General features: G+C 33.7%; 1 protein-coding gene across 8 annotated transcripts in view; it reads right to left on the bottom strand.

The window, feature by feature from the left end:
- PDZ-GEF (PDZ domain-containing guanine nucleotide exchange factor) overlaps positions 1–26738 on the bottom strand; it is a 726227-nt gene that overhangs the window by 134367 nt on the left and 565122 nt on the right. Inside the window, exon 1 of one of the 8 annotated variants that reach the window (XM_072545160.1) lies at positions 21291–21527. The exons of the other annotated variants lie outside the window; for them this stretch is intronic. The gene's annotated coding sequence lies outside the window, so the exon portion shown is untranslated. Of the gene's footprint in view, positions 1–21290; positions 21528–26738 lie in introns of those variants that run through there. 8 annotated transcript variants of the gene reach the window in all.

Below are 26738 nucleotides of genomic sequence, written 5' to 3'. Positions count from 1 at the left end.
ATTTTATGGGTTGGAGGCTTGGACATTAAAGAAAGATGTTTCGGACAGATTAGAAGCCTTCGAGTTATAGGCCTACAGAAGGATATTAAGAATAAGTTGGGTGGATAGAGTCACGAATGTCGAGGTGTTGAGAAGTATGGGAAAAGATAAAGAGGTTTTAAATACAATTAAAATCAGAAAACTGCAATATCTGGGACATGTCATGAGGGGCGAGCATTATTACTTGCTGCAATTAATAATACAAGGAAGAATGCAGGGTAGAAGGAGTCGCGGAAGAAGACGCATCTCCTGGTTAAACAATTTGAGAGCTTGGTTTAACTGCTCTTCTGCTAACTTCTTTAGAGCAGCGGTATCGAAAGTGCGAATTGCCATGATGGTTGCCAACCTTCTTAGAGGAGATGGCACATGAAGAAGAAGATAGAGACAAGAATAGCCAGAAATTTTTTGTTTGAAGTTTGAAATACGTAATGAGGAATGAAATTTCAAACGCATTTCCTATCCCAAAAGGCTTGGAGCAAGGATGTTCTTTATCTCCAACTCTATTCAAAATCTATTTTCGGGAAGCATTAAACAACTGGAGAAGAAAATGCACAAGGATGGGAATATAGCTTGGTAATAAGTACATAATAAATATTTTCTTCACATACGATCAAGTAGTGATTATTGTAAACGAAGAGCAAGACATGGATTATATGATTATCAGCATTAACAAAACGGAATACCTTATAGAATAAAGGAGGCGAAGGAAACCTCCAACTCTCGATTAGAGATATAAAAAAAATGCGAAGAATTTAAATAGCTATGGACACTAATAGCGAAGGAAGGAAAATCGAAACGGGGCAGAACAACAAGGCCGAATCGTACAAAAATTAAACTCTTTACTTTGGTCTCCTAAAAGAACCAATTTTGACGTAAGGATCTGAATGTTTGCAATTGAGGATGAAAGAGAAGAAGAAGTGGTAGAAATGGACTATCTAAGAAGAGCGTGTTGATAAGAAGAAATAAAGAAATAAGAAGAAGAAGGGGAAGGATTTACAATACCGCAGATACAATAGAATCCAAACAACTTTTATGCTACGGGCATGTACTACGAATGAAAGAGGAACGATGGCCAAACAGACCTTAAACTATGTTCCATGGAATAGAAGAAAGAAAAGAAGACCAGCATTAGAATGGAGAGAAGGATTTAGAGAAATAATGTGAGGTATAGCCATAAATGATGAGGATTGGACCGACCAAAAAAGGTGGAGATCGAAACGCGGGATTCGACAGAGTATTTAGGACCACCGTAGATATAATATATAAATCTTTCTATGGGGACGACTTTGAGGGATCTAAAAAACCCATTTTTAGTAATTTTGAGGTTTTAATCAATGTTTAAATAATGATATCGTAAAAGTAAACTGATACTTTCATGAAACCATTTCCATTCACCAAACTTTGATTTGGAAAAGGTCCCAATACAATAGAAATACAGTTGTTTAAATAATCGCTCTCACCAATAAACAAATTAAATAACAAACTATTTCGTCGATCTAGAGAGATTTAGCACACTTCAATAATTTGTTAAGGGCACTCTGTTAAATGCAAAAATAAAGTTATTAACATTTATAATTTACTGAAAAAATGAGATTTTTTGCCATTATCTCATTCAATTGTATATGTATTTTAATTTAGAAACTCGCAAATTAAAGAACTTTTTAAGATATACAACTTTTATTTGAACCCTTTTTCTCTAAAATTATTAAATCCAAAATTATTTTTTCCACTTTTTAAGATTCTTAAAAAAAAACAAAGCAAAACCGGCCTGTACGTTTTCAAGGATTTGTCATCATCTATCCCTTACATACCTTTTAGAACTTTCAAAAACCTAAGAGTTTTTCAGCTTTTCTTTTCTTTACTGGCCTAATGTACTCCTCATTGAAATAATATTTCAATGAATATACTTATGTCTAGTTTAGTTAGACTTTACTACTGTCATCCACTAATTTTACAAAGATTTTACTTCGTAAAACACCTGCTGCTGTTTATTTGTTTCACGACCCTCGTAGAACAAGCAAACAGCTTTTAAAAATTAATCCATATCTTCTGCCTGTTTGTACCACAGCCGATTGCTCGTTCTCATATCTGTCCGGAAGCTGCTTGATGTCATATTTCGGAAAGAGAAAGACTTGGCAAGGCGCACCGGATGATGAAAGTTTGTTTCAATGAAGTGAGTCGAAAGCAAATGTTTGAACTGCTACTGATGAATGAAACTTGATATTTCGTTGTCGACGATTATTTTCATTAAAAGTTTGTATCGGTTTTTGCCATTCGTTGTTCGAGCGTGAATTGAACGTTTGACGTAAGTGGTGCAAAAAAAAACAGTCGATGACGTTGAGTGTGAAATTGATATAATGAAACTTTTTTTCGAACGCTATTAACAGACATGTTTGCATTACAAAAAGCTGTTAGTCTTTTTTAGGAGATATACAGAGCGATGTTTCTATAAATATATTCCAGCCAAAGTTTACACTTGTCGCAGTTTTCCATTCCTAGATCTGTATAAATTCTGGCTCTCATAATATAATTTTATATTTCCAGCATCTCCATTATATCTTTATAAATCTATGTTGAATATACCTGCAGCGGTTTTTACAAACTTGAGAGAAGAAAAAGAGACGGTATAGGGAGATAGCCCAGTCAAATTATCAATAAAACCTTCCGACAAAAGTGTAACCTCAATCTTTTGTTGATATAAATCGAGAGTTTCTGAATTTTTGAAATGGACAAGTCGGTCGAAAAATGGATCTTAGCCGAGAACATTTTCAAGAAATAATTTTTTACAATTTTCTGAGAGGATTATCCAAACAGCAATGTCTCGCTGAAATGGATTCTTTGTTTGGGAATGAAGCATCACATCACACCAGTCAACTATACTGCGAAGCATAAGTTAGGAATATAGCTAAATATTAAATATACAACAATACAACAATTATACAACTCGGAAAGTAGACCAATTCTTATTATTTTCTCGAGCTACCCCAGTTAAAAAAAAGATGTTCTGTGTACCATACAAGACGAGATATTGCAAATTTTTCAGCCCACGTCAATTTGAAGTTCCATTCTAAAAAAACGGAGTTCGAATAATTCTCCCCTCGAGTATTTTACGATTTCTCCTTCTTTGTTTTCTCCTGGACTTTTGTCACTTTGGGGCATTTTTATTTAATTCTTGACTATGGCATATTATATTATGGATTTGCATGAACCAAGAATATATACGTTTTTTGAAATTTTATAAAATAAAAATATGTTGTCAAAATTTTTTCAAATGTTTACAATTCACTAAATAGTAAAAAAAAACTCGAAAATCGTGCAGTATATTTAACAAAAAAATAAAAATTTTAGGATTTTTTGTGGATCACATCCCTTTTGCAGCAGAGTGCCCTTAAAAATTGTGATAGGAATGTGCATTAGACCCAGAGTATAATACAATTAAACAATATCAATGTTGAAAATAAGCTTTAATAGAACACAAAGTAACAAAAATACTTAATCTTCCTCAAGAACTCTTCTGGATGTATAGGGAATCTTATTGTTCTGATGCTTGTGTATAATCCATAATATGTATTGGAGGTATAAAGGTCGCGGCATATTATCGTGCACGTATAGTTTCCGGCACGTAGCGTTTCCACTCCAGCAATTGGACTGCGCGTTCACATTTTCATACATAGAACGTTTCAGTTTGGTTCGGTGAAGATATGATCTCGCTTTTCTCGACAAAAATTATGTGCAATTGCTCTTCTACTTAACGATGAAGAATGAAAAATAGTAAAAAAACTCAAAAATCGTGCAGTATATTTAACAAAAAAATTAAAATTTTAGGATTTTTTGTGGATTACATCCCTTTTGCAGCAGAGTGCCCATAAAAATTGTGATAGGAATGTGCATTAGACCCAGAGTACAATGCAATTAAACAATATCAATGTTGAAAATAAGGTTTAATAGAACACAAAGTAACAAAAATACTTAATCTTCCTCAAGAACTCTTCTTCTGGATGTATAGGGAATCTTATTGTTCTGATGCTTGTGTATAATCCATAATATGTATTGGAGGTATAAAGGTCGCGGCATATTATCGTGCACGTATAGTTTCCGGCACGTAGCGTTTCCACTCCAGCAATTGGACTGCGCGTTCACATTTTCATACATAGAACGTTTCAGTTTGGTTCGGTGAAGATATGATCTCGCTTTTCTCGACAAAAATTATGTGCAATTGCTCTTCTACTTAACGATGAAGAATGAAAAATAGTAAAAAAACTCAAAAATCGTGCAGTATATTTAACAAAAAAATTAAAATTTTAGGATTTTTTGTGGATTACATCCCTTTTGCAGCAGAGTGCCCATAAAAATTGTGATAGGAATGTGCATTAGACCCAGAGTACAATGCAATTAAACAATATCAATGTTGAAAATAAGCTTTAATAGAACACAAAGTAACAAAAATACTTAATCTTTCTCAAGAACTCTTCTTCTGGATGTATAGGAAATCTTATTGTTCCGATGCTTGTGTAAAATCCATAATATGTATTGGAGGTATAAAGGTCGCGGCATATTATCGTGCACGTATAGTTTCCGGCACGTAGCGTTTCCACTCCAGCAATTGGGCTGCGCGTTCACATTTTCATACCTAGAACGTTTCAGTTTGGTTCGGTGAAGATATGATCTCGCTTTTCTCGACAAAAATTATGTGCAATTGCTCTTCTACTTAACGATGAAGAATGAAAAACTGTGTCAAAAAGAAGGTTTGAAGTACATCCAATGCTAAGAGAAAAGAAGAAGGAATGTGAATCAAACTTGAGAGAACTTTGAAGACTTTATACAGAGAATTAATTGATGACGATGAAAAATATTATGGATATTTTAGAATAAATAGGATTCATTTAACGAAGCCATACATATCAAACCAAAAAGTATTTTTAAAAAGAAGAGGTATCACTTCCGTACCAAAGGCCTAATTGTTTATCACTTCCGTGATTAATTGTCACAAAGCAATAAAAACATGCATAAATGACAAAATAGCCTCGAAAATTATTTTTTTAAATACTCTTTATCAAAATCAAACAAATACGTAAATAAACAACGGGGGGAAAACGACGGACATCTAATTCACATTATCCTTACTCGTTACCTAGCCGTCGGCATCAGTAAAATATTGTTTTCGAATATACTGAACGGAAACGTTAAGTGTCTGAAACGCTATGTTCCGGACAGTGTGCGTTGTTCATATTTAAAACCATTTAAATTATATTTTTCGGAAACTAAACGCTATGTGCTGGAAACGCAACGTGGACGATCATATGCCACGGACCTCAAATGAAAGGAACTCCAAAAGATCTCTTTTTTTGCTTCGGTTATTGAACGTCCACCGGGATAAAAATGATCTAGCTGAAGTATTTTCCTAGTTGTCCTGTTTTTGATATCTAGTAAGTAAAAATGTTCTCCTTTGTACAGGTTATAAAGGATTCCTAAACTTAACTCTGGTGCAAAATAACTTCTATGTTCACTTTTATGCCTCGTATATGTGATTCGTATATGGAAAATTTACAAATGAATTGTTATACTTCAGTAGTTTTGTCATCATCTATATTATTTGCTGATTTATTTTGTCCTGAGGTGCAACATCAGTTTGTAATTTTTTTTGTAAAAGTGTATTTACTCTACCATTAGAAAGGTTATCATAAAAGAAGGTTTACATATCTTAATTTCTATGGGTCTATCCTAAAAAGAGGATGGTTAGCCCACTCTTGCATTCTTTTACGTATTTATGTACTGAACAATTTTGGTGTAATCCACAACTTCGTGGGTTAGCTTATTCATGTTTTCAAATTTTTGTCATTTTCTATAATGCACAATCAACCTGCTAAAGCAGTATAATATGCTGTAGTATACGGAAATGTTGCTTAGACCGGTTTTGCTTTAACATTTTAGGTCATTAGAGCTGATGGCGATCTGTAACTCAATTATCAACAATATGTTGGTTAGACCACTTTTACTCTCGTAGCCTCGTAATTATTATGAGTTTACAAAAGATTTTGGGTCAGCTAAAACTTTATCTTAATCAGAAAACAAATTATTTTCATAAATGAAATTGTTTTGGTGCAGTTTGCTAAGTTTAAGATATTATTGTGACTTTATGTGTCATTTAGTGCACACTACAGCCAAGGGGAACTACAAATTTAGCAACTTCTTCGGGACCTGCTGTATGAAAATTAAACTTAACAATCCCAGTTTAATTCATTAAAGACTTTTATAAAAAGATTTTCCTTTTCTATTTTCTATTTATGGACTTTGTTCTTCTTTAACTGTATTTTATGCATTTTGTTGCAGCTAATTTCTATGCGTCCATACTTTGATTCTATTGAACGCATTCTTAAATATTTTTTATTTTTATTTGGATTTCTCACGATGGTAATGCTGCCAATGCTGTGGTTTTTACAACGAACACGACAAAATATGTACTCCGTTCTTTTTAAATCGCGGTAAATTTATTGTTTTTATGCTTCAGTGAGCAGACTAAACAGAGCAGATATTTTTTTGTATACGCGATGGTTTATTTAATTTGATTGTTTGAGGACATCGACATTTTCTCGGAAGTTCATTTTCTACAAAAAAAAAACGATCGAGTGTATATTTACATACATTTAATTTTGAAGCAAATCCAGAGTATTTTCATATTCGTTCTCGGCTTTAAAGAACGCATCTGTTATCCATGTAAACACACCTTCGGTTGCGGTCCTATTTTAGATGCTTTATTCATCAGGTTTTTAAAAAAGCCGACTTAGGTGTTCGAATCGAATACTGATAATTCTGAGTGTGATAGATCACCATTATTATGTTTGCCTTTATTTTCATTTCCATGTATTTTCCCATAATTTTTTAATGCTAATCTTAAAACTATTACTTTTCACAATTATTTCACAATCGAAAGTTATTAATTTATTTGTAGTGGTAACTGCATCTACAACTGAATATTCTAAATACTCTGTTGTGTCCTGCTAAGTTTTAATCCTTTTTCCTCAAAACCTTGTTGCCACTGTTCCAGTTTTATAGAAGCTTTCTTGGAATCTGGAATCCCTTTCAATATTTCCTACTAACACTGCATGATCAGCATACATTAAGCACCAGGGAATGTTGCCCTGTTATCTGATCAAACTCTAATGAAAAAAAAAATAAGGAGTAAACACAGCTCTAACGCAATCCAACTGTACATGAAATTTGGTTATCACTAAAGTAAGAAAGGTCCATAATTGTAAAAGATTCTTTTACATATAATTTATTACGGCGCTAACTTTTGTAACTTTGTATTTGACCTTTGTATTTCCTTTGAAGGAGAAAATTAGAGTTAATCCCTTTCTCTCCAAAGCAAAGACGAGCAATTTGAACGTAGAAAAACAAGAGGCTACTGGTATTAGTGGGAAATAGTGATATTAGAATACCAAATTAGAAGAGTATTGGGAAATAGGTGGAGATGTCAACAGTCGAGCTCAAGCGTAATGGATGAAATGAAAGAAGGCGAGCACTACGGTGTCTGACAAAAAGGTTCCGATGAAACGGAGAGACAAAAGACCAGCCATGATCTACACTAAACGTTAAGTAACTAAACAAGAACAACGTTTGCCTGAAATGGGAATGCGTGGATGAATGAATGTAGGGATGAAAAATCTAGTTGCAACAGTTGATGCTGAAATTAGAAAGTATAGGTTAAGATTAAAAGAAATATTTAGACAGAAGAGACATTGACAGCATTAGCGTTCTCTATTATAATCAAATAGATTTGGTAAAGGAGAACAAATACAGATTGAGAGGGGTGAGAGTCAGTGCTGTATCCTGTCTACTACTCTGTTCAAAGTATACTTGGAGGAAATAATCCAGGAAGCACTAGAAGAACTAATTACGGGAATAAAAGTAAATGGGCCAATCAACAATCTACGGTTCGTAGACGATACTATTCTAATAGAGGGATGAATCAAGGATTTACAACAAATGGCTGACAGGGTGGTGATAGTGAATGAAGAAAATGGATTGACCCTTAACCCAAAAAGACACAGTTTATGCTGATTACAAAAGCCCAACAGTACCAAGAAAGCCTGGAAACAATAAGTAATGAAAATAATGAGTACATGGAAGAGATTAGGGCAATAATGTAATAGGCAAAAACCAAGGTGACTGACATCATCGAAAGGATAGCCAGACTAAAATGGAGATGGGCAGAAAGCATAAATAGAATTAGAAGAGGAAAATAGAAAAACTAGATGAGAGTGGCGTAAGATGGACGGGGTTGGAAATACGAAGAAGAGGTCTTTGCACAGCCATGGACTTTTGAGACTGAAAAGACTGAGACGTCTAAAGACGCTTTAGAAAGATTGGAAGCCTTCGAATTATAGACCTACAGAAGAATATTATGAATAAGTTGGATGGATATAGCCATGAATTTCGAAGTGTTGAAAAAAATGGGAAGAGAAGTATTAAAATTAGAAAATTGCAATATCTAGGACGTGTCATGAGGGACGAACATTATAACTTGCGACAATTAATATTACAAGGAAGAATATAATGGAAAACCAGTCGTGGTAGAAGATGCATCTCCTGGTTAAACAATTTGAGAGCTTGGTACTTCTGCTGATCTCTTTAGAGCAGCGGTATCAAAAGTGCGAATTGTCATGATGATTGCCCACCTTCTTAAAGGAGATAAGTCATCAAGAAGAAGAATAGGTTAAGATACTTAGGACACCTTCAACGTTGAAATTATAATCACCCAATATGAAGGGGATTATTGTTGGTAGTACCCAAGATGGTTGGTATGTATAAATTTAATTAGGAGAGGCGATCTTGGGATTAAGACAAATATAATGAAAATTTTATTATCTTTTAGCAGCATTCATAGAAGACCCAATCTAATTTAACAAAAATTACATCCCCTTCATCATAGAAATTCTGTAAAAATGTAAAATCCTTTTTTCCGAACTTTTTCCTCTTAGATCTTGATTAAAAATTGTATTACTTGTTTAAAATAAAGATTACTAAACTTTAAACAAAGTCATAAACCATAATATTTTTTTTTATTATAACTAATAAATTAATACGCAGAATAAAAAAATGTATTCTATAAGTTAATGTCGTGGGTCTAGGTCCTGCCCCTTGATTTTGGCGTGATGTTTTTCCATCCAGTGACAGAATCACGTGTCCATGTTACTGGTCTGTTGGCCAACGTCGCTTCAGTCTTTTAAGTTGGTGTTGAGGTATTCCAGATACTAATGAATTGGAGTGTGTGTTCCTTTTTAAATGTATTGTGATTTATTTTGCTGGGTTACTTCTTTTACTGTTGAGGTTTTGAGATCCTCATAGATTCTTTGGTTCGTTACGTACCAGGGTGCATCAACAATTGCTCTTATGATTTTCGATTGGCAGTTTTCCATTATAGCAATATTGGATTTACTACTACAGCCCCATAGCTCTCATGCCGTATGTCCATATTAATTTCATAACTGTTTTATAAATTAAAATTTTATTATTTATTGACAGCTTAGAGTTTTTTCCAATTAACCAATTGATTTCTTTTTATCTTAGCTGTATTTGTTTTCTTTTTTTGCTGATGTGCCCTGTCCAACACAGGGTTTGGTCCAGATGTAGCCCAAGGTATTTCGTTGTTTTGGTCCTGGGTATTTCCTCATGGTTGATATATATGGGCGGTGGTGTTTCTCGACGTAAAGCGAAAGTTATATGGGTTGACTTGCTTTCATTTATTTTTATTTTCCATTGTTCCAGTGAGTTTTCAAGCTCATACATGTAGTCTTGGAGTTGTTATGTAGCTAATGTGTTTATGACTTGTGAGTCATCTGCAAATGTAATTTGTTACGTTATTTGAAGTCGGTAGATCAGACGTATCTAATAAATATAATAAAGGTCCGAGGACGCTGCCTTGCGGAATTCCCGCCTTAATGGTATGCATTTTGAAAATTTCTCCATTTACTTTTTTTCTGAACTGTAGATTTTCCAAGTATGATGTAAGTATTCGAAAGAATGGTGGTAATATTTGTTTAATTTTATAAAGAAGTCCTTTATGCCAAACCTTATCAAAAGCTTGACTTACATCTAGTAATACCATTGGGCAATATTCCTATTTCTTCTAATTGATTCTATGGGTTATTCGGTGGCATTGTCGGATAGTTAAATGTTCTCGTCGAAATACAAACTGATAATTTGGTATCCAGTCTGTGCCTTTAAAGTCTGGATCTATTATTTTTATTAAAAGTTTTTCTAGTAATTTGGGGATTGTTAATAACAGACTGATAGGTCGAGAGGATGATACTTTACTGGAATCCTTTTCTGGTTTTGGGAATAAAAGTTTTTCTGCATTTTTTTAGATTGTTAGGCCAATAATTACACCTTAATATTGCGTTAAATATATATGTTAGGATTACCATACCCTTTTTGTGCAATTCTTTCAGTATTTTTGGTGGTATTAGCTCAATTTTTTAGGACTTTTTGATATTTAGTCTCAACATTTCCTCTGTAAGTTTTTTTGGCGTTGTTAGTCTTATTGGCTTTACTGATGGTTGTTCTGAATTTAAATAATAATTTCTTGATCTTCTTCATTGTTTTGTTGGAATACTGTTACTAAATGCTTACTAAATGTTACTATCGCTTCTTGCCCATTGGTTCTGCGTGTCTGTGGTTTTTGACTTATTCTACTCTTGCAATTTTTACTTTCGTTTTTAATTTATTAGTTAAGCGATTGTAAAACGTTTTATCTGCTGGATTCTGACTTTGTTTCCATTTGGCTCCTGCTCTTATTTTTTCGACAATGAGCTTTTTAATATCAAGTGGAATATTTATTCTATCCCTGATTTTATTTTTATCTGCATCGTTCGGTGTTGCTTCTTTCGCAGCTTTTTACAATAATGTCATAAGGTTATTTGTAGCTACTTCTATTTCTGGAGGGCTTTTTGATCTAACGATAAGTCATCATAACTTGGAGGTCCATAAAGGTATTAGAGATTCTTTTTATGATGCCAAAATTTGAGAGGTCTGGTCTTTTTGGGATCTGTTGGCCAGTACGTTGGTGTTCCTGGTGATAAATACGAATATTTATTTTCTTGCATTAAACTATAGAGGTATATCCCCTTTGTTGTTATTAACCGTGATCCCTGGTAAGCGTGTTTACTATTAAAGTCACCAGCTGCGATAAATTTTGAGCCTAGCGTAATGAAGAAGGACCCGAAATCTGTTTAAATATTGTGCTTTGGAGGAAAATATACTGCTGCAATTGTTATTTCGTAAGGTAATAAGCATACTTTAATTACTGTAACTTGGATATAGTCTTTTACATATCTTTGCATCATGAAATGTTTAATTGATTATCTGATTAAGACTGCTGCAACTCCATTAGCAGTCTTGTCTGGGTAGTTAGTAAACCATCACAAATAAAATCAAAAGAAGACAGAAAAATATTTGTCTACTCGCAGCAGTTTTATAGCTACTGAAGTAAATAACTAAATATATAATGTTTATTAGGCTAAAATGTATATTAACAAAGCAAACACAAACTTTTTAATACGCCTCTGAACGCCTACTCACAGAACAATCACAGACGGGAAGGATTCCATTAGCAGTCTTGTCTGGGTAGTTAGTAAACCATCACAAATAAAATCAAAAGAAGACAGAAAAATATTTGTCTACTCGCAGCAGTTTTATAGCTACTGAAGTAAATAACTAAATATATAATGTTTATTAGGCTAAAATGTATATTAACAAAGCAAACACAAACTTTTTAATACGCCTCTGAACGCCTACTCACAGAACAATCACAGACGGGAAGGATTTGCTGAAGGATTACAAGGATAAATCTTCTTTCCACCCTCTAATTCGTTTGGTGGTTTTGGGCCTAAAATGAAAAATGCCGTAGGGATTGAAAGACCCACAAGGTTCAAACCCAGCCAATTTTACTAGATTAAATACGTTATAATTGTTATTTTTCCGATGTAGGGTGGATCAGAGCAGTAGCTGCTCGTCACAAGCACGCAATTGTACAATGAAATGATTTTACTTTTATTAATTGGCAATATTTTTATGATAAAATAATGAGTGAGGAAAACGTCAGTGAATAATGACACATTCCAAGCTACAGACGTGTGCTTTATTATTGTTTTTTTTTAATTACTATGTTTTTATTGATGTATTGTTTCTTAGTTTTGCAAATGGATATTACTCACAAAGTGCGCAATAAGCTTGTTACATGCATTAATACCTAAAAGAAATAATACTAACTGTATGAAGTAAGCTAACACGCCGTAAAAAAGACTAGTATATACATATATTTTATGAAGTATACATTTACAAAACTGATGAGGAATATAACGATTGGGGAATGAATGACAATACAACGAAAACCATATATCTTTGTATTGTATTGTATTGAAAACTAGTCAGAGAACCTTCTTCTTCTTCATGTGCCTTGTCCGTTCCGAACGTTGGCAATCAACATGGCTATTCTGACTTTGTTTACGGCAGATCTGAGTAGTTCAGCAGATGACAATCCGAACCATTGCCGCAAGTTTTGGAGCCACGAGTGTCTTCTCCTGCCTGGACCCCTTCTGCTGTCTATTTTCCCTTGAACGATCAGTTGTAGTACTCTATATTTATTATGTCTCATAACGTGACCCAAGTATTCCAACTTTCTTTTCTTTATACTTATTCCTACCTCTCTCTCTTTACCTATCCGGCGTAGTACCTCTTCGTTGGTCACGTGCTCAGTCCAGGATATACGTAATATACGTCGGTAAGCCCACAATTCGAAGGCCTCTACTTTTTTCATCAATGTTGCGGTCATTGTCCACGCCTCCATTCCATATAACAAAACCGGGAATACATAACATTTCAGAAGTCGAATTTTGAGAGGTAGGGTGAGGCTTTTAGAGGTGAAAATTTGCTTCATGCTAGTGAACGATGCTCTTGCCTTTTCTACTCTTATACGTATTTCCTTCGCTTGATCCCAATTTGAGTTAACTGTTGTTCCCAAGTAGATGTACGAATCCACGTGTTCAATTCTTTCATTGTCTAATATCAGTTGCTGTGGTGGTTGTTGGGTTTTGCTTACTAACATCCATTTGGTTTTTGTGATATTTAGTCTGAGTCCGTATTGTGCACTTGTTTTTTGTATCTTACTCATTAGGCAACTCAGTTCCTCCATGCTACTTGCTAGAATCACAGTGTCATCAGCATACCTTATGTTATTAATTATTTCTCCATTTATCTTTATGCCTTCTGTGCTTTCCTCCAGCGCTGTCTTAAATACTTCTTATGAGTATATATTAAAGACAATAGGAGACAAGATACAGCCCTGTCGTACCCCTTTCTTGATCTCAATTTTATTGGTCAATGTAAATCCTACTTTCACTTTAGCTGTTTGGCCCCAATAGAGACTCGCTATTGTTCGAATGTCTCTGTAGTCGACTCCGATCTTATGGAGAACTTCAATTATCTTTTCGTGCTTTACGTTATCGAATGCTTTTGCGTAGTCTATAAAGCATATGTACACGTCTTTGTTCATATCTCTGCAGCGCTGGATGAGTACCTGTAGACTAAAAAGTGCTTCTCATGTCCCAAGAGAATTCCGAAACCCAAACTGCGAATCTCCAATGTTATCCTCGCATTTTTTTGCTTATTCTGTTGTAAATAACCTTGGTGTATGCCTTCGAAATGTGGTTAATTAGACTTATCATCCGATGTTGATCACAAGACTTTGCTTTTGGTTTTTTCGGTATGGGAACAAAAGTTGACTCTAGCCAGTCTTCAGGAAACTCCCCGCTGTTATAAATATTGTTAAAGAGTCTGGCGAGTGAGTCTAGAAATTGACTGTTTGTTTCGCACAGCATTTTCAATACTTCCCCGTATACGTTATCGTTGCCTGGTCTTTTGTTATTTTTAAGACCCTTTATAGCATTCTCCACTTCTGATTTTAGAATAGAAGGGCCAGTATCATCATTGCTCAGTGTATACCCACTAGGACGGTCATCATTAAACAGTTGTTCCACATAAGTTTCCCAGATTCTAACTATTTTGTCGGGGTCTATAAGTAGATTTCTATTATCATCGCATAGCCCTTTCGATAAAATATTGCAGCTTTTCTTTGTTGTGAGTTCCTTTATCTTCTTATGCATATTGTGATAGTCGTATACCTTTTCGCACTGTTCGATTTCTTCGCATCTCTCCGAGAACCATTTCTCTTTAGTTTTTCTTATCTCAGCTCTAATTCGTCTATGGGTTTCGCGGTATTTGGCAGTATCTTTAGTTTTATATATCCGTCTCTCTTCCATCATGTCAACGATTTCTGCAGTCATCCAGTCTTTCTTTTTTCTCTTATCAGGTAGTAAAAACTTAGTGCTTGAAGTCCTAATCTCTTCTTTAATTTCACTCCACTTTTCCAGCGGTTCATTGTTATTTTTAAGGATTTTTGATATTTCGGTATTTAAATTCTCCTGCATCTGTTGTTTAATATTATTGTTGGAAAGCTTCCTAATATCAGAGAACCTAGACCTCGAAAAAGAACAAAACATTTTCTGCTGTCAGAGCTATGACTACTTAAGTATTACCTTTGAAAATATCCGATTTACGAGAAATGGATAGACATACAAAATCACCAAAAAGAAAAAAGTCTTAAGATGTCTCAGTGGTATACTGTGGAGTAAAGATATAACAAAAGGAAGAATATTCAATGTATATAATACTGTGGTTAAAAATACTTTCTTTTATGGCGCTAAAACAATGAGAATTAGTAAAAAAAACAAGAAACTGGTAGAAACAGTAGAGATGAATGCAATCGAAAGATCTTTATGTATTTCATTCATTCTTTCAATGTACATTCTATATTATGGGACAGTTTCGACCATATCAACACCCAGCCAGCCATAAACACTTTCGAATCTAACACTAAAACTCTAAACACTAAAAACCTACAACTTTGAAAACCACTACAGTGGTTCATAACTTTTCTAATACTCCTATTTTGACCGTTGCCATTTAAGGTTTAGGAAAAAGGTTTCAATTACTCTGTTACCCCAAGTCACATTCCAATTGAGACAATCATCTGTCAAACTGAAGAAGCCATCTCCAGTTTACCTTCCGAAAATACTGAAATAACTAGACAAGACATCGTTAATGTTCTTAGAAATTCAAAGCCTCCTACTCCGAGCATTAGCCAATCAGTGGAAAAGCCATGAAAGAACTTTAATCAAATGTCTCCTACTCCGAACATTAGCCAATCGGAGGAAAAAGCTATGAAAGGACTACAGTCAAATCCAAAGCTAGTCATTCTTCCTGCCGATAAAGGAAATGCCTCCGTCATCTTAAACACTTCTTCTTATATTAATAAACTCTCAAATCTCATTAATACTCCACACTACAGACCAATTCCTAATAATCCAACAACCTATCTAGAGAAAACAACAAAACCACCATCAATAAAGCCTCTCATGAAAAAAATTGGCTGAAAAACATGTGAGGGTAGATGTTTTCCCCATGGAAAAATCAAACTCTGATTATTCTAAATGTTCGGTATGGTTAATATATGTGCTGTAAATGTTTGTATGTATGTAAAGTGTTTCTGTTTAATGAACGTGTGTTGTTATAGTTTTGGATAATGCCCCACACCATTCCGAAATTTTAAATAAACAACCAACAAATTCCCGGACAGTACTTCAAATAAAAGAATGGTTAACCAATAAAAATATTTCATTTCCTTAGGATTCTTTCAAGCCGGTATTACTTCAGTTATCCGACAGGAATGAAAAACCAAAAATATTTATAGTAGACGAAAGTATACATAGTTTTGGACAACATTGTGAATTCAATCCCATTAAACATATTTGGAGAATGTGCAAAACTTACTTCTTCTTCTTCTTTAAGTTCCATCTTCTATCGAAGGTTGGAAATCATGGCTATGCGGCTCTGTTGACTGCCGCTCTAAAAAGTTCTGCACTACTGCATTCAAACCATTCCCTTAAGTTCTTAAGCCAGGATATTCTTCGTCTTCAAACATTTTGCTTTTCTCGGATTTTGCCTTGCATAATAAGTTGTAATAATGCCTATTTTTGCCCTCTCATCACATGTCCTAAGTACTCAAGTTTTCGTCTTTTGATAGTTAATATTATTTCCGCCTCATTTCATATCCTTCTAGTTACTTCCACGTTTGACATTCTTTGAATCCATGATATTCGTAGGATTCTTCTGTAACACAAAAATTCAAAGGCGGTCAACTTATTCAGATGGACTTGTTTTACTGTCCACGCTTCCAAGCCATAAAGAAGAGTAGAGAACACGTAACATCGAAGCATTCTCAGGCGTAGTTCTAACCTTATATCCCGACAACAAATAAACTTTTTAAGTTTAATGAATGATGTACGTGCTATTTCAATGCGTGTCCTAATTTCTTTGGTTTGGTCTACATCTGATGTTATCCATGTTCCTAAGTATTTATAGTTATTAACACTCTCAATTGCAGTATCTTCAATAGTCAATTGGATATTTGCATGTGCAGATTTAGTCATGATCATGCATTTAGTTTTCTTTAAATTTATCTTCAGTCCGTACTCATGACAGTTGTTGTTATCCGTCATTCATCAAAACTTACTACGATAACTGTATTGAACGTAACGGTTACAGTTTCACAGTAGTTTTAGAAACATGGCAAGAATCATTGGATACTGCTACTACTGCAATTTGGAAAAAAAAGTGTGTAGAAATGTGAAAAGTTAATAGAAGAATGTTGGATGCGTGAAAATCACATCAAAGCAATTGACCCAGTAATCATTGATAATCCAAACGAAGATATCGACGACAGTGATTATGGGTATGGATCTAATTCTTGATTACATTGTAAGGTAATATGTTTTCATTTACTCATTAGGAACAATTTTGAGTATTGAACCGTATTTTTGCTTGTCTTCGACAGTGCATCGAATATTGAGAGAATTAACCTTCTCAGCACAATGCTAATGGACCGTTTTTAACAGTCAAAGGTGTCATCCCTAATCCAAAATAGTCGCTAATTTATGTAATATATTTTACTGTAAATAATTATTCTATTTCTATTAGAAAAAATTGGTACTTATTTTAAAATTCTTAAATATTAACGGGTTTACGTCGCCAAAAATAAGATTTTTTATGTTTAAATGCTACATAATAATGCAAATATAAGTTAAATAATAAATAATAAAAGTGGTAATACATTTAATTTCATTATTCCGTCTACCTGTAACAGTTATGTAACGAACATTTTTTAAATAGAAAGCTAAAAAATTATTAATGCGGAATCAACCATACATGAATTTTGTGTGCGATATGCGGTCGATGTTGTTCAACTCGGAAGTGAAATCGCCTAAAAATCAGTTGCCAATTTCAATTTAACAAAACATTAATATTAATAATTAAACACTTTTCGTAACTTTATTCAGTCCTCAATTGTTTCGAATATAGTGTAAATTAAGTACCGTATTTGCAGCTGAAAAGTACTTCAGGATAAGATAAGCAAATAATAAATCTTTTTCATTCCAGGATTTAGGCATTTATTGACTATTTCGCCATCAATCTTTTCAAGGAGCGCCCTACACTCCGTTCTTTCTTATACACTAGATAATATGATCAAAAACCTACATTATCAAATAACAAGCGACGTTTGTAAAGGGAAAAGATAGACGTGAGCAAATCCTGAACCTGGGACAACTTATTGAAAAAAAGTCAAGAGAATTTCAAGCACCTATGATAATATGCTTTGTTGACTACCAAAAGGTATTCGCTTGTGTAAGCTGGATAAATCTTTGGTCCATGTTAATAGACATGAATGCACCAATATACCTGGTCACACTTATTAAAAATCTATACCAGTCCAATATGGCAACAGTACAACTAGATTAGAAATTCTCAAGCCAATTAAGGATTCGTTTTGTCACCCAAAATATTTAATATTTATAGGGAACATATCATGAGGATTTAAGGTCTGCAAAGGAAATATGGCGCTTCATAAGAGGCCAAAGAACGGAGGTAAAGGAACTAATAGAACCAAAATACATAGAAGAGGATACGTGGATTGACTACCTAAAAAAGCTCTATGCAGAGGAAGAATAAACGACGCTGAACCGGAAACACCAGAAATTACCACAAATGAAGAACTTAATATAAATCCGTAAAATAGTTTCGAAACACAATTCAGATAACTGCCTTAATCTGAACCTTCTATAAATGCAAGGTATAACAGACGCTGATAAAGATGTTAATAGAGACATGGGGAATCTAACTGATCTAATCTAATCTATCTAATCTCTAGCTAATCTATCTAAATCTTGACTGTCTTTAATTTTATTTTTATTCGGATCTACTCTGTATGAGTACAAGAAACCAATTCGCTAACGATTTCTGCTTAGCTGAGGAGACATGTCGTGGAATGCAAATTTTAGATTCCCCATGTCTCTATTAACATCTTTATCAGCGTCTGTTATACCTTGCATTTATAGAAGGTTCAGATTAAGGCAGTTATCTGAATTGTGTTTCGAAACTATTTTACGGATTTAATATCAGATGTCGCTATTACGTCCGTTTCGAAGCCATTTTATCGTTGCTTCACAAAGACAGGAAAAGATTAATTTTCACGTTGAGAAAGCCTATGAATAACTGTTCTGATGAGCTTTATTAAAGCGAAATACGTATCAACAGATACATAGACTATTTTTGCGTGAAAGGAAATCTTGACTGTCTTTAATTTTATTAACTTAATATAAATGTACAGGAAGTTCGGAAAATACTTGAAAACCTGAAGAACAGAAAAGCAGCAGGTAAAGACGGGAGAGCAGCAATGACAGAACAATTAACAATATTAATTAATAAAATTATAAAAAACAATAAAATACCGAAAGAATGGAGAACAAGCGAACTAATTCTACTATTCAAAAAAGAAGATAAAAAACATCCAAAAAACTATAGAGGTATAAACTTGTTAAATACTACGTTAAAACTTACAACTAAAATTTTACAAGTGATAATAAATCAGAGGATAAGTTTAGCAGATGAACGACAGAGTTTTCATAGTGGAAGATCGTGTACAGATGCAATATTCGTTATAAAACAAATTACTGAGAAATCACTAAAGTATAATAGACCAGCGTTTCTGTGTCTGATTGACCTAAAGAAAGCGTTTGACAGAGTAAGATTCAAAGATGTAATCCATCTTCTGTATAATAGAAAAGTTAATTTTATAAAAACTATCGAAAACATCTACCAAAACGACAAAATGGAAGTCAGAATAGATAGATAACTTACAGAACCTACAGAAATAGGCAGCGGAATAAGACAAGGGGTTTCACTGAGCCCCATGCTCTTCAATGTAATCATGAATGAAATCATCAAAACGGTTAACAAACGAAGAGGATACAGTATGGGAAACAAAGAAATAAAAATACTCTGTTACGCAGGCGACGCAATATTGATAGCCCAAGATGAACATAGTCTGCAAAGACTGGACCACAGATTTAATATAAGAGCAAAATTATTTAATAAGACAATCTCATCTCCGAAATCTAAAACCATAGTAGTCAGCAAAGAATCAACCAGATGTAAAATAGAAATTGATGGCATCAGTATTGAACAAGTAATGGAAATAAAATATCTGGGAATTACACTGTCCAGCTATGGAGACTTGAACAAAGAAGTGAGAGATCAAATAGACTGGCAGGATGTCTTAATAACACTATATGGCGAAACAAACACATTAATGCTGAGATGAAGTCAAGAATTTATAAAGCCAGTGTAAGACCAATAATGACATATGCCTAAAAAATAAGACCAGTCTTAGCCACGATGCAAAGCCTACTGGAAACGGCAGAGATGAGTGTACTGAGAAGAGTTACAGGAAATACGCTGAGAGATCGAGAGAAGTGAAGACATTAGAAGAAAATACAGTGTATAAATGAATGGACATAAAATAGAAAAAAATACGAGCGTTTGAATGATAATCTTAACGTGTGTGGTGATGTAGTTCCTTCCACACACGTTCAGTTGAATGGTACGGAAAGTATGGCATGCTGTCGTCGAAAAATCTGTCGTACAACGATTTGTTGATACGATTTCAGCGCCAGACAATGAGAAGGAATACAGTGCCAGACAATATAAGAAATTATATGAATAATTAATCCAATTAATCCAATGTGTCACATTATTTTGTTTTGTTTAATTCTTTTTGTATTAATATGATTTTCGACCAAAAGTAGAAAGTTAAAAAGTACAAAACATCATTAAGGAAATAGCAGTAAACAATGGGTATAACGAACAAAGAATTAACAAAATTTTAAATCAAAAACTACATAAGAAAGCCCTGAAATTAGTATTTCCATCACCAGAGAAAAAACTCAGTAACTTCTGCTCGATTACTCGATTATATACAGGCAAGATATCAACAAAAATAGCCAAACAATTGAAAAAAGGAATAACACCAGCTTTTAGAATAAACAACAACTTAATCAAATATATTAAAAACAACAAGAGCCAAAATAAAAAGCACTTACACAGTGGTGTATACAAACTTAAATGTGGCGATTGCCAAAAAACTTACATCGGTCAAACTGGTAGAACTTTTATCAAACGTATAGCAGAACATAAAAGGGCTTTCAATAATAAAAAAAAAACAGATTCTACGTACGCATTTCACCTTCTAGACCATAATCATTCTTTTCATGGCGAATTTTAAATTCTTTACATACAAAATAAAGGCATTAAGCTATCTTTATTGGAATCTATGGAAATCAACAAATTAAAAAATACGCATCCCCTAAACTAATTTTCCAAGAAAAGATTGAAGACAAGAGAGGATTAATTTGCAAACAAATATCGTGGCTATGGAAAATAAAGAACTGGACAGGCATAAATAACTCCGGCGAGCTTTTGCGTGCCGCAAAAGACAGACGTCTGGATTCGTTAAGATAGATAAATAACAATAAATAACACCAGACATCTTAATACTCAATAATCAAAGAAAGATTGAAAGATTTTGAAAATTAGCATGAAAAAAAACTGATAAATGACAAGAACTATAAATATAGCATTCTGAGTTCCTTGTCAATATAAAAACAAGTTCAATCACAATACAATATTTGGGTGAAATGATGTTTATGACTATTGTGTTGTTGTATATATTAGATAAATAATAAAAACAGAACAGTTGTTAGTTTCGTTCAAATATCAAATCGAATAATCCAAAAACTTACCAATAAAATTAAACATTTGTATGTGTCACCACTTTAACTAAACATCCAACCACTGAAATCCGAAATTAAAACTTTTAAAACAGGAAGTAACTACAAAACAAACACGGTCCGATTCCAACGCACGCGAGATTTAGATATATCCGGCAATCTCACACAACCCTGTGCCGATAGAAACGAGTAATACGAAGTTGTATGAACGGGAATCAGAGCAAGCTGTGCCTCTATGTTTCGGGAAACGGAAAAAGCGACTGATGCGAATATTGCGACTAGCGTTCGTTCGTAGGGTGTATGAAAGGATCACGGAGCCGCTGTAGGGCGGCTGTGTGGATCGCAGTCGTCGCTAGGGGCGGATCGAGGTTAGGAAGCTTTCGGCATCACAAATGGAAAAAATATTAATCAATTTTTAAATGCACTATCGGTAAAAATAGATTTTTTTTAATACCAAAGTAAAATGTTAACACAGTTAATTATTTGTAAAATTCGTTTGTCGTAATGCCAGTTTTATTTTGAAAAAATTGTCTGCAGGTATTATAACTGCAGATAGAAAATTATGCAGTGCACGCTGGTTTTAGACCCAATCAAAACTGTTGTGATAAGGTATTAGCACTTACAATCTTATACAGCAGCTTATGACACAGTGTGGAGAGAAGAACTCTATATACAAGTTCTTATAAACAATTCCTTCTAAAACGATAGCATGATTAATCAACCAAATTAACATTTCAAGTTGTTATTGGCGACAAAATGAGTAAAAAAAGAAAACAGAACAATGAGCTTCCGCGAGGCTCTGTTCTCGCACCACTTCTTTTCAACCTGTATATCGGATCTTCCACACACCAGGTGTGCTGATTTTTTTACTGCATTTTGGAGGTGTCTAGTTGTTTTATCGAATGTTTCACTGACAGTTAGTATTGTAGTGTCGGCTGCAAATGTGGCCAGTTTAATATTTACCGTAACAGCGATATCACAGATATACAATAATTAGTCCAAAAATAATGTTCTGTGTGATTCCTGCTTTGATTGGTCGATTCACCTTCCTGTTTAACTCTAAAAGTTCTGTCTTCCAAATATGACTATTAGCGGGACATAGTGGATGGAAAGATATCTTTCGAGTTTTAGTAGCAATCCTTTGTACCACACTTTGTCGAATGTTTTTGCTATGTCTAGGAAAATAGCTGAGCATATTTCATTCTCATCTATAGATATTTGTTATGCGATGTGTTTGGTCTACTGTTAAGGAATCCAAATTGATGGAATAATTTCTTTGTAGTCGAGAATAGGTTGTATGAATGTTAGCAATATTCAAGATAATTGGTAGCAATAAATTGGTCTGTATGATTCTTCTTTATTTACTGGTTTTTCTGGTTTGGGAATCATGATTAGTTAAGCTGCTTTCCATGTTATTAGTATATATTTTAACCTGAATACCACACTTATAAGGTTTGTGAGTCTTACGATCGCCTTCCTAGGTAATTGTTTTAGTATTCCTCCTGATATTAAGTCAAATTTCGGAGCCTTTGTTTCTCTTTTTATTTTTATTTTCTATATTTCTATTTCTTTGTCATGTTTCCCCGGCTTTTCTTTTTCTTTGCACCAGTTCCCGGATTTCTTTGGGATAATTTGGACCTTGAGTTTTCTTATAATTTGTTTGGTATTGTTCCACGCTGCTTGTTGTATATTTATTGTTAGTTCTCTGCTATTTCATCAAATTGTTCGTTAGTTTTGATTGGTACATTTAGGTAAATTCTGTCACTTAACTCTTATCTTAAGCTAGCCCAGTCCGTTCTGTTATTGGTTCAGGTAGGGTTATTTTCTCTTAGTATGTGTTGCAACTTTTCTTGAAATGTATTTTAGTGATGACAACTTTAGCTTTAGTTAGAATAGCGTTAGAAACGCTATTCTAACTTATTTATAAATTCAATTGTTTTTGTGTTAAGAAAATGTTTTCAAAATTATACTAAAATTTCAGAGAAACATTTATTAGATAAGGACATTTTTGTAGTAATTCTTTTTGAAATGTATTAGCAGCAATTTTATTAACCAAATTAATTTTATTTGGTGAGTTAACAAAAAATTTTTTCTTTCTAGTTCAACTTTGTAAGATATTTTGTCTTTTTTAGCAGCTCTTGATAATACTTGTAAACACAATTGAAAGCTCGAGATAATAAATAGTTAACTAATAGCCCCTTTTATTGACTCCAACCCATCCAAAACATTTATATATTTTTTCCAAACGAGTCACAAGTACTTCTTTTTTCTTACTCTTATATATATTCAAAATACGCCCCTGTTGTACAGGTAAAAACGATTACAACTAGGGTACAAAGTATAACGGTGAGCTGTACAATGCAAAATCTATACAAGGTGTACGGTAATCCCGACATTGACATTGGCATTGGGGTGTTTACAGGGTGGAGGGTCCGGCGAACCACTTACTCTTCTCGTATATAGCCAATTTCACAGCTTGATGGCCTAATGAATAATATAAATACAATAAAACCGTTCAAGCGGAGATTTGTTTGTGTGACCACAATTCTTTTATTGTCTGGTAATCGGTATTGTTATGAAAATTGTAATTATTAGAAAGTTTGAGCGCTGTTAAATTTATACAGTACTGAAAATTCTATCAAAACTTAAAATCACTATCGAGTTTATGTGGTGTAATAGCCAAACCTTATTTATAAATATTTCTCTCAGTTGGTAATCTATAAACGGCACTTTTCAACACCTAACGAAGAAAGTTCGGAACCACCTATTAGTTATTTTTAGATCGCCATTAAAACAAGCCGTCCATTGTCTTATTGGATATCCCACATTATTTCTGAAAGAGCAACTGAATGAATTTTACGCAACACTACGAATAGTGTCTTTGAAAATTTCTTTCTGGCGATGGTTAATAATAATAGACTAGGAGCAAACGTCGTCATAAATAATTACTAGAGAAGATAGATGAGATAACAAACATTAGACGATTGAGTAATGTAGGACTTTTATGGTTGGGCGGTTTAAATAAAATTATTCATTAAAATCCGTAAACTAATTTTCGAAACCAAATTCAGAACTTTGCTTTAATCTGTGCCTTCTAAGACTTGCAAGGCAAAACAGACGTTGACAAAGATGTTATTAGAGACATGGGGAATCTAAAAATTGCATTGTTCTGAAGCTATTTTCTTGTGGCATTTTAAATTAATTACTATTTAAATGGGAATAAGCCACAATTAAAGGTTAAAATACGTTTATTGACGTTTCAATTTCCACTTCGGAAATCGTTCTCAAAATACAAACATTAGTAAATTAAACAAATTTTGTTTTTTGTTACTTAGTGAAAAATTCTTCTAATAATTTAATTTTATCTGACTCATCTATATTGACAATTCAGACATACATTATACATTTTAAAGTAGACGACTTTAAAATGATATTGCCAATATTGTTGAGTTGCGTTCCTGGGACGACTTTACTTATAAGATACAGATATAAGACGACCATTCGATTACATGAAATCAACCTTAACTTGAGAATATTCGTCAGAAAAGATCATAGCATGTAATTCGTCTTTAAAAAGACAAACACATGCCATGATGACAGTAAAATTCTCCTGTTAGTGATTCCATAGTAAATTATGAGGGAAAAATTTACTGTTCAATTTACTAATGTTTGTATTTTGAGAACGATTTCCGAAGTGGAAATTGAAACGCCAATAAACGTATTTTAACCTTTAATTGTGGCTTATTCCCATTTAAATAGTAATTAAAAATTTTATTCCACAACATATCTCCTCAACTAAGCAAAATTCCTAGCGAATTGGTTTCTAGTACTCGTACAGAGTATATCGGAATACAAAGGAAAATATTTTTTCTTTTTAAAGAAAAAAGAAAAAAAATCAAATCTTAACTGTCTTTTCCTTTTTATTTCGATATACTCTGTACGAGTACTAGAAACCAATTCGCTAAGAATTTTGCTTAGTTGAGGAGATATGTTGTGGAATGCAATTTTTAGATTCCCCATGTCTCTAATAACATCTTTATCAACGTTTGTTTTGCCTTGCAATTCTTAGAAGGCACAGATTAAAGCAAAGTTCTGAATTTGGTTTCGAAAATTAGTTTACGGATTTTAATATCAGATGTCGCTATTTGCGTCTATACGAAGCCGTGTTAGAGTTGCTTCCTAAGACAGAAAAGATTTATTTTCACGTTCAGAGCGACTGTGAAAGCCGTTCTGAAGAGGCCTCAAAGTAATCTAAAAGTTCAAAAATGATAATGAGATAACTTTTGCATCATTACCCTCGAAAAATCAACCTTTTTTTTTATAATTTAACGTTGAATACATTGATCCAAATATTCGCAAAAAAAATGTCTTTCGCCGACCATACATCACTTGTATTGTATCTAGAATATCTTGTAAAAATGAATCTCATTCTTCTTTTAGCTTCTTAAAGCTTCCTTAAGCTTCATTTTTGTTTTGCATACTTTTTCTATCAAAGGGTTATTCACGAAAAACCGTTAAAAAACGTGACTTCCAATAAAAATTCTCTGTTTTCAATCATAAATAGCTATTGAATTTCTTTCTTGAATAGGGTTGGAGATGTGGAACAACCCTGCAGGAGCCCTTTTGTTGTTATGAAGTCTCCTACAATTCTTGTTCCCATTGTAATGGACATTTTATTTTTTATGCAGAGCTTTTGTAACTTCTATGAGTTCCGTCTGTATTTCTGATTTGTAGATGGTCTCCCATAGTTCTGACCTTGGTACAGAGTCATACGCCTTTCTTAGGTCTACAAATGCCAAATGTATATCTCTATTTTTTGCTTTTTCTTTTTCAACAGTTGTTCCAGTGTGTATATGTGGTCTATGCATGATGTTCATACAGTGAAGCCTACCTGATCCTCCCCGATTTTGCCTGTTATCGCTTGCTCTATCTTTTATCGCAGTATCTTCCCATATAATCTTCCTATTATGATATTATACTTATTCCTCTGTAGTTTTCGTATCGTTTTCTATCTCTTTTCTTAAATATAGATGTCATACATGCCTCCGACCATTCCTTTGGGGGCTGTTCTCCATTTATGGCTTTCTGAAATATCCATTGTATCATCCAGTGTAATTTTTCTGATCCGTATTTTATAAGTTCAGGTGAGATGCCTCCAGGTCCCGGTGCTTTCTTATTTTTGATTGCTTTTATGGCCGTTCTCATTTCCCTATCTGTTATTTCTATTTCTTGTTGTGGGGATCTGCTTCGTCCTAGCCTGTTTCCTTTTCCAATGTCTTTGTTTTGTTAGCAGTTCCTTGTAATAGTCCTTCCATTTTTTGTCCTGTGTATTTCCCAATTTAATTTTTTCTTTTGAGTTTTGTTTCAATCCTCTCAGTACTTTCCATTGCTCCGAAGTTTTTGTACCTCCTATGTATGTTTCAATATTTAAGCATGTTCTTTCCCATTCTTTTTCCCTAT

The sequence above is a fragment of the Diabrotica undecimpunctata genome, chromosome 9 (genome assembly GCF_040954645.1).
Source record: "Diabrotica undecimpunctata isolate CICGRU chromosome 9, icDiaUnde3, whole genome shotgun sequence".
Lineage (NCBI taxonomy): Eukaryota > Metazoa > Arthropoda > Insecta > Coleoptera > Chrysomelidae > Diabrotica > Diabrotica undecimpunctata.
The sequence above is the reverse complement of the archived record's forward strand: the minus strand, read 5'-3'. Positions and strand labels throughout refer to the sequence as shown.